General features: G+C 34.0%; 1 pseudogene; it reads right to left on the reverse strand.

The window, feature by feature from the left end:
* Positions 1 to 6,396: 6,396 nt before the first annotated feature.
* LOC141673841 (putative protein phosphatase 2C 25) lies at positions 6,397 to 7,253 on the reverse strand (annotated as a pseudogene).
* Positions 7,254 to 9,483: the final 2,230 nt, after the last annotated feature.

The following is a 9,483-nucleotide window of genomic DNA, read 5'->3' on the forward strand; positions in this document are numbered from 1 at the left end:
AGGGACGTTGCCGGAGTCCGGCCAAAGGCTGCCAGAATCTAGAAAATTTCCAGAAACTGGTGGACCTTCAAGGTCGACCCGGTTGTGTTCTTCATGACCCGTTTGACCCGATTGGATTACCCGGTTTTGATCCAATTCTGCAGAAATTGGTTTCTGACAATTGATACTGAGAATTATTTTTATTTTTATTTTATTTCATTTTTAAAATCAGTTTTATATATTTTATAAATTGATTAATTAATCATTTAATTAATTGATTTATATTATAAATAATTCTGAAATATTTTCTAAACATCATATTTGATTACTTTCTCAAATATTTATTATTTATTTATTATTTATTAATTATTTAAAAATGATTAATTATTTTGATAATTAATCAAATAATTTTCATTAAATCATAATATATTCATTTTAATTCCAAAAATTATAGAAAAATCATTTTTAATTTTGATTTTTTCCCCAAATAATTATTTAAAAATATTTTTAGGGTTTAATAATTAGTAATAATTATTTATATTGAATAATAAGTTGATTTATTCGTGTTTACTTGATATTAATTGAACCGTTTGTCCGATTCGAGCGAAATGAAAGCCCTTTGACTCAGAAAAATGATTTATTTTAATTAAAAAATAATATTAAATATTAATTTCTTTTAGAAATTAGTTGACATTTGATATTTCTTTGATTATGAGCCGAATTGCGCGTAGAGACGAGTCTGATAAATCCCGAAATATAGGAAATGAGCCCGATAATGATCAGTTAAGCGAACAACGAGTCGATTTTGATTCTAAAAATTATTTTAAACCTAAAAATGACTTTGTGGCTTATGTGCTTATGTGTATTATGTGGTTAATCGAGTCTTGTTTGTTAATAAATAATATACGAGTCAATGATACACGAATGGGTAGATAATAGGAGCTACGTGAAGTCGGTTTGAGACACGATTGAGATACGAGATGACTAAATCAGTCTATTTCTTTGATAGAAGCAAAGCCAGCAAGGCGGATTGAGCTGGTGATAGACGAAGATGAAGTACTAGGAGTAAATCATGTGGAAGGCAAGTCTTTCCCCTATTCTAATTTCAGAATAGTGACGTTTCTTCAGATTCTTATCACACTTGCACTCTTTTAATTCTTATTCATAAACACTGATACACATTTGCTATTCTTTTGTTCATATTTCATTTCGATTCTTGATTTCTCCTTTACCTTTGAATTCTCTATTCATATTCCAATAGTTACACATTCACATTGGTATATTCTGGTGGTTAGAATATATCAAAGCATACCGATTGTTCCGGTTGCTCCTCCATGGACTGGATAGTGATGTTTGGGATTAAGTTATACTTGATCCTAAGGACCAGGACATAACCGGATCCTTGATATGGGCCGTGGAGCCTGGTCACCCGACTAGATCTATATAGTGAGATATAGATCTGCACTGTATCCTGGCTAATCAGCAGGGTATAGGTGTGAACTTGTGTCCAGATTAGTTCATTTATATTCGCTGATAATGGCCTACATTCTTTTCTCGCAGGGTTATATCTTTGCAAATATAACCAGATTACTGATTCATTTAAATTGCTTTTACACTGTTATTATATTACGGACTTGTTGAGCAATTGTTGGCTCACCCCTTTTTGTTGTGATTCATCTTATTGTTTTCAGTTATGAAGGAAAATGAAACCTATCAGGACTCGAGTAGTAAAGAAGTGAGTCAAGCCGCGGGACCCTCTCATACCCAAGGTGTTGATTCCAATCCAGGAAGAAAACTTTGAGTTGCCTGAACATGTGGAGTGTAGATAGTTAGTGAGTGTTTGAAAAGAGGTGAACTTAGTTTAAAACTGGTTAGACAATGGTTTGTAATAAAGAGAGTTTGTAAAAGATTAAATTTATTTTATAATAAAGTAGTTAGTGGTTCTTGTTTTCATACTTCAACCTAAAAAGATCCTGGTTAGTGTTAAAGGGGTTTAGATATATTTTATTATTATTGTTATTCAGGTTGTACATGTTTGGAGATTAGCTAGTAACCCCCAGACTTATACCCCGGATCTGGAGGGCGTTACAATTGCCGTCTTCTCCGGCGAGTCACCGATGGCAACACCGCCGGCTGGCTGAAAACCATCCAGAACTACGCCAGATGGTGCAGATCAATACTCCATATGGCCAAGAACCTCATCGTGGCTTTGAATTTCTAAATAATGTTCTAGTCGACCGGAAAATCGACTGGAACTTTTCCGATTCTGGCGAGCTTCGCAACTCCGGTGAGCTCGATCCGGTTATCCTCTGTCTTCCAAACTTACATCATTCAATTTATTTTTCAACGATCTACAAGCTGGTGTAATCAATTTAAGCTATTAACCCTTGAATCAAAAACGCCTAAAAATAAATTAAAAATATTCAAACCTATAAACCCTAATTTTTGAATTTTGAAAATCAAACTCAATTTTCTATATGTTATTGAACTCCAAATTCAATATATAATATATCGAAATGACGAGGACAAAATTATCTACAATATACAATAATCAAATCACACAAATAACATCAAAATCAAAATTTCATATTTTAATCATAATTAAATTTGAATTAAAATAAATAAATAGGAAAATAACTTTGATTTATGCACTGAAATTGATGGTGGATTTTGAAAGTACTTTTCAAGGGCTTCGATTCGGCTATTCATATGCTAGATTTCCATTTCGGTAATGCCTTCATTTTTAGGTTTGATTCTCAAGAACGCGATGAATATTCGAGTTTTTCTATGTAAATTATTTGTTTTACTGTTTATTTATGATTATCTGTATATAAATAAAATAAGAAAAAGGCTATTTGTACTTATGGAATATTAATACCCGTTGGATTGCATTGGATCCGAAAATAGGTTACTTAGCCGCTAAGTAACTACAAAAACTATACAATTTGATACAAGATTTGGATAATTATAAAAATCGGGTTTCTTATAAAACACCTTACGAGAAAATAATTTAAAAATATCATGTCTCTCAATAATACGGGTTTTATTGATTTACCGAAATGACTATCGTATCAAAAAATTTGTGACGGTATTCGTACGTGTCTACCCGTATTCCGGATTGAAAAAGTCATAACGCAAAAATGTTCAGAATAATCAGATTAGGTTAGGAAGGAGTTTTCCAAGGAGTTTCGGGTTGTAAAAATGCAAAAACGGTTGAAGTTGGACGATTCCCAATTTTATAAAATTGTTTTATAATTACTCAGAAAATAATTATTAATCCATAAATCTATACAAAATCATATAATAACCCAAAAATTACCAAAAATACCAAAATTATTTTACTTTAGACAATTAAAAATTAAAATAACCCAATTTTATCATATATAAACATCCAACCGTCAATTCCAATTATCAAATAACTCTCCAAAAATTCACATAAAATCACATACAATTATTCATTGATAAAATAATTTCACGACATTTCCCGGATATTACAATTATCTTCAGAGTTTGCATCAAAATTATGATCATTAGGATCATTGCCATTGCCATTGTTGTCTGGAACAACTTCAGATTCATCTTCTCCATCAGAAAGATCTTCAACATCAAGATTATCACTATCATCTTCCTTTTGAATACTTGGGAGCTTGGCGTCATCAAATGTTACATTAAGGCTTTCCACAACCTTTTGACCCTAATCACATACACCCTGTAAGCCTTTGACTCCAGAGAATAGCCTAGAAAGATACCTTCTTCAGCTTTAACATCAAACTTTCCAAGATGCTCATCGTCCTTAAGCACAAAGAACTTTCTTCCAAGCACGTGAAAGTATTTCACTGATGGTTTTTTGTTGGCCATTAACTCATAAGGTGTCTTCTCGTACATCTTGTTGATCAGGGTTCTATTTTGAGTATAGCATGCAGTGTTAACTGCTTCAGCCTAAAAGTAGGTAGGAAGATTGGCTTCATTAAGCATGGTCCTTGCAGCTTCAACCAATGTTCAATTCTTCCTCTCAACCACTCCATTTTCTTGTGGTGTCCTTGGTGCTGAAAACTGTCTTGAGATGCCCTTCTCGACACAGAAATCATTCAGCTTTGCATTTCTGAATTTTGTTCCATTGTTTGATCTGATTATTCGCACACGCACTCTAGCTTCTAACTCAATCTTGTTGATATGATCAATAATCATATCAGGTGTTTCATCCTTTGAATGTAAGAATAACACCCATGTGTATCTGGAATAGTCATCAGCAATTACTAAGCCATATTTATTTCACTACGCCATAAGTGGGCTATTGTAATGCCTAAATGGTGTTATAATAGGCCCCAAAAGCATTAAAATAGGTCTATTATAACACCAGGGGGCGTTACGTATAAGAGCATTACAATAGACACCCTAATGTAATATTTCACTGATCTATTGTAACAGAGAGGAAAACGTTACAATAGGCACCTACTGTAACACTAGCAGGCCCAAATGTAACATAAAATGAGTGATACAATAGCTTGATGAAGATTGCATAAGTGGGATCCACAAGGTGGGGTCCTACAGCCTATTGTAACAGTCTGTTTTATCTATTGTAACACCATTTTTTTATAATTAAGCAACACTAGCATATGTAATATAACACTATATGTAATCATATATTACACTAGAATAGTCAAATGTAACAATCCCAAATATAATTAATAAAATATCAAATTTGCATACATGACTCTCAATTTTTTGAACCAAACTATTAAATAACAGTCTCAATTCTCCAAATCATACCACTACATAAGAGTCTCATTTCTAACTCCAACAACTACAACATAAAATCCAAGCTATCCTTGGATAGGAAATAACTACTCGTCGACTATCCTTTGATATGAAATAATAAAAAATAACCCGGAAGAGAAGCACTTTTTGCTCTTCTACACTTTCCTGATTTGGATACAAAATAACCAGCAGAGAGCTACTTGTTCTCCCTCATTCACCATTCCTTGCTCTTGTACACAAGTCACACCAAATTGCATAAGAATTAATACAAAATACATTTCTGACTTAGAAAGGGGAAACGAGGATTTTGTAATAGATGCTAGCTACGCGAATTATATTAAAATGTACTAAAATAAAAACAAGTAAGAATCACACACAAAACTTATTTAATTTGGAAGAGGCTACCTACTTGGCAAGTCCTTCCTCCAACCTGTACTGCTCATCAACAGACCACTCTACAGCCAAGCCTACTTCGTGCTTGAGGCCTAACACTGAATCAAAAAGAAGAGAACTAGAAGTACTTGTAGCTTGAGGCACTTTTAATCTACTATTATTACTTGAACTTCCTAAAACAATAATCCCCTCGAAATATGGCAAATAAGGAATTAAAACAAACCAATATCTAATACCTCCTGTGTATAAGTCCAATGACAAGCGTTTCTCCACTTGTTATACGATCTATAACCTTAACATTGCCAAAAGAAACAACAAACTTAAGCATTTATAAAGACTAAACAATGTACCAAACTAGAGCATCTAAAGATTAACTTACAGGATAACCATTATGGCTATTACTCCTCAATATAGATACAACATTTGCCACCATATTGGTATGTGTCTAGGTATCAAACTTATATAATCAATTTTCCAGAAACATGGAACCTAAAAGTGGTCAGATACATACCGCCATACCGGTGATGAGACACAGATTAACATATAAGACTTGTTCAACAGCACTGTTGTTCTTATAAAAAATCATTATATAGTGAGCATATACACATGAATGATAACTTCTTTTCCTTAGTTATCATTCCCGACCCCTCCCTGTTCCCCCTCTAGAAAAAAAACATAACAAATTTAGGCACAGACTACAGAGATGCCAAATATATATATATATATATTTCTTGATATTGTTACTTAGTATTTTCATCATATTTCTGCATGCATAGTTGCAAACACAATCAAGAGCCGCCAGTATATCCTATTCATTTGTATTAATACAAACAAAACCAGCTAATGATGCCAAGTATAGAAGACAATCAAATCGAGTTTACCTGCGTAGGAACTCAATAATGACAGAAGCCAAGTAAAAAGAATCTCCTGACATCTCTTCCTCAACAGGAGCAAACACGAAACTATACATCTTATCTGATGTGATTGCTGCCGAATTTATTTGAGAATCATGAATATCAGAATTATTAACGTTTGACATGGAGTTACCGTGTCCTACAATTTGAGATTGCGATACTGATGGATGAAATTCTTTATTAATGGCATCAACCCTTTTTATGTTTTCTCTGTCTATATCACCCCCGGATGAATAAAGATTGATATGTCTAATTTTCCGCCTATTAGAGATATAATTGTCATCAGAGTCTAAAGTATAATTAAGTGTGTGTTCTGAAATTATACTTGAAGAAATTTGATGACACTTAATAATTAAGTGATTAGCATAACACTGATGTCATCAAGTGAGCCTCGTGAAATAGATAATTCCACTAGCTTTTTACACACTTTAAGTGCTCCAAGCTTATACAAGCTTGCCTCATTAGCACGAACTACATCAACCGCTTCCTGATTAGTAACCTGTCAATTGAAGATACAAATTAGGCGGCCTAGCTTCAAAAACTTAAACTATATAAAAACTTCATTAGAGTAATAAACTAATACCTTATCTCATAAACCATCAGAAGCAAGTATTAGGAACTCAAAATCAGGTTCAATTGCAAGAACCTTTGTTTCTGGTTCAGTTGTCACCCATTGCTTTAGGTGCTCATCTCCAATTCCTCTAGACACAGCCAAAGATCCATTAATTCGCCAAACCCCTGCGTGGCTAAAATCTACATATCCACCCTGCATAAACATGTTAACATTTTCATGAGTTTAACCAGCACCATACAACAAAGGATGATTAAATTGAGAAGTTAAGGCGATTAAAAGCTTATGAGTGCCACAATTCTGTTTTTCCCGTCCTCCCTCGAAGGCATGTGATCAGATGTGAGGGCCACACCATCTCCACCTCTGCAAATAACAGCATGACAATCACCAGCATTTGAAACCACAAGCTCTCCCTTCCTGATCAAAACAGTAATATAGCAGGATCCACCATGAGAACCCTCCTAAAGAAACTCAGAATCAGTCATCAAATACCCAAGCTTGACAGCTGCCTCAATATCTTGATCACCCATCTTCTCTACTTGGTCAACAACATTCTTATCCAAGTTGGCAACAGCAAACTCAGCAGCCTTTGCACCTCCATGCCCATCATAAACTCCAAACATAGCTTGTATATCCATCAAAAGAAAAATAAGTTATCACCTAATTAAAACATCTTCATATTAATCAAAGTCTTGTCATGTATGTACACATAAAAAACTCCACCCCCTACAAAATTGCAAGAACCTTTGTTTCTAGATAGATATAACACTTAATTATTAAGTGTCATCAAATTTCTTCAAGTATAATTTCAGAACACACACAAACACAAAATCTAGATACACTTAATCATTCTCTATAATTAACACATTTTTATAAGCTCAATAAAACTCTCTCCCTCTCTCACAAAACACATATACATTCAATCCAATTAATAATTGGTTCAAACACTTACAAGTGCTGAATTAGCATCTGAATCATCATTTTTGCAACTACGAGTCCGAGAAGTGCTGCAAAAATTGTTGTGCATATGTTGTGTACTTGATGATTACATAAACAAAACATCTAAGTAGAATTTACTTAGTGAAATTATGTAGCACTCGACGGATAAGAATTATAGTCCCGGCGGATAACTCATTATAGTCCCGACGGATGATTAACTTATTATCCATCGAGTGAGTAGCTTATGTAATAATAAGTTTGTAGCACAGTTATGTATGCACCTTTGTATAGAATCTGTAGTAGCATATAAGTCATGTTGACTTTAACTAGATATGCAGAATAGGTTGATTAATTATACATAAATGATGTCTTGTAATTCTGTATAAGTGAAATAGAGTCAAGTGCCAAAATAGCTACCGACGGATGATTAACAAATCCATCGACGGATGATCAAATGACTATCAATGGATGTTTAATATAGCAGTCGACGGATGATCAATTAAACCATCAACGGATGTTCTGAAAGTCAACGGATGATCATATGAAGAATTCAAACAGCAGTTGAACAGTGAAAGCTAACACACAGCCGTCGAGATGTATACAAACACACTGTGGAAGCCCATTAACTGGGTAATAGAGGACGAAAAGCAGCAAAGCTTAAGACTGATAGTTTTTATATTTGTTCAGTCTTTTTGACTTTGTAATCTTGGTATTATATAAATCAAGATAGTAGCAAATAGAAAAACAACTGAGATAGCTGAGAAACACAAAAACAGAGAAATCTTTGTAAGCAGAATCATTAGCATTTCCTGTATTCTCAGTAGTTCCTTTTGTAAGCAGCTGTGAGCATTCTTGCACACAGAGTCCTCACGATATATTATATATATCTCTGGTGGAATTGTTTAAATCCACCAGAAAGTTTTTAAAGACTTTTGTTTTTAATTACTTATGTTTTGATTCAATTAAGTTTCTATTCCGCATTGTGCTAATCAAAACATTATATCTATATTCGAGTTGAACATTTTTATTTTGAAAAAAAAAGGTTCAAGAATACCATTCAACCCCCCTTCTGTAATTCTTGCTATATTGTTAAGGGACTAACAATTGGTATCAGAGCAAGCTCTTAATCTACAAATTGTTTAAAGATCAAAACAATTCAGCAAGATGAACAAGAAAGATGTTGGAGTCAAGATTCCTTTTCTTGATAAAGATAATTACCATCATTGGAAGGTAAAGATACATCTTCATATGCTTTCTCAAGATGAGGCCTATGTGGACTGCATAGAAAGAGGCCCTCATGTTCCAATGAGAGCTGTAACAGGAAACGAGCCATCTGTTCCAAAGCCAAGGCATGAATGGTCTTATCCTGACATTGAACAAGTCAGGAAAGATAAAAAGGCCATGAACATTCTGTTCAATGGTGTTGATGCAGACATGTTTGATAACATCATCAACTGCAAAACTGCCAAGGAAGTTTGGGACACAATACAGATAATTTGTGATGGCACTGAGCAAGTAAGAGAAAATAAAATGCAGCTCCTGATTCAGCAATATGAGCATTTTCACAATGAAGAAAGTGAGTCACTCACTGACATTTTTAGTAGATTTCAAAAACTACTAAATGCTCTTAAGTTGCATGGAAGAGTCTATCAGATTAAAGACTCCAATCTGAAATTTCACAGATCTCTTCCAAAGGAATGGAAACCAATGACAGTCTCATTGAGAAACCCACAAGATTATAAGGAGTTTACTTTGGAGAGACTGTATGGCATTCTGAAGACCTATGAGCTTGAGATAGAGCAGGATGAAAGAATGGAGAGAGGAAAGAAGAAAGGAGGATCCATTGCACTAGTTGCTGATCTGGAAAAGGAGAAGGAAGTGAAGATAGAAGCTGTAGAATCAACTTCCAAGGTCTGTGAGAATAAGGGT

Source organism: Apium graveolens, chromosome 7 (genome assembly GCF_009905375.1).
Source record: "Apium graveolens cultivar Ventura chromosome 7, ASM990537v1, whole genome shotgun sequence".
NCBI lineage: Eukaryota > Viridiplantae > Streptophyta > Magnoliopsida > Apiales > Apiaceae > Apium > Apium graveolens.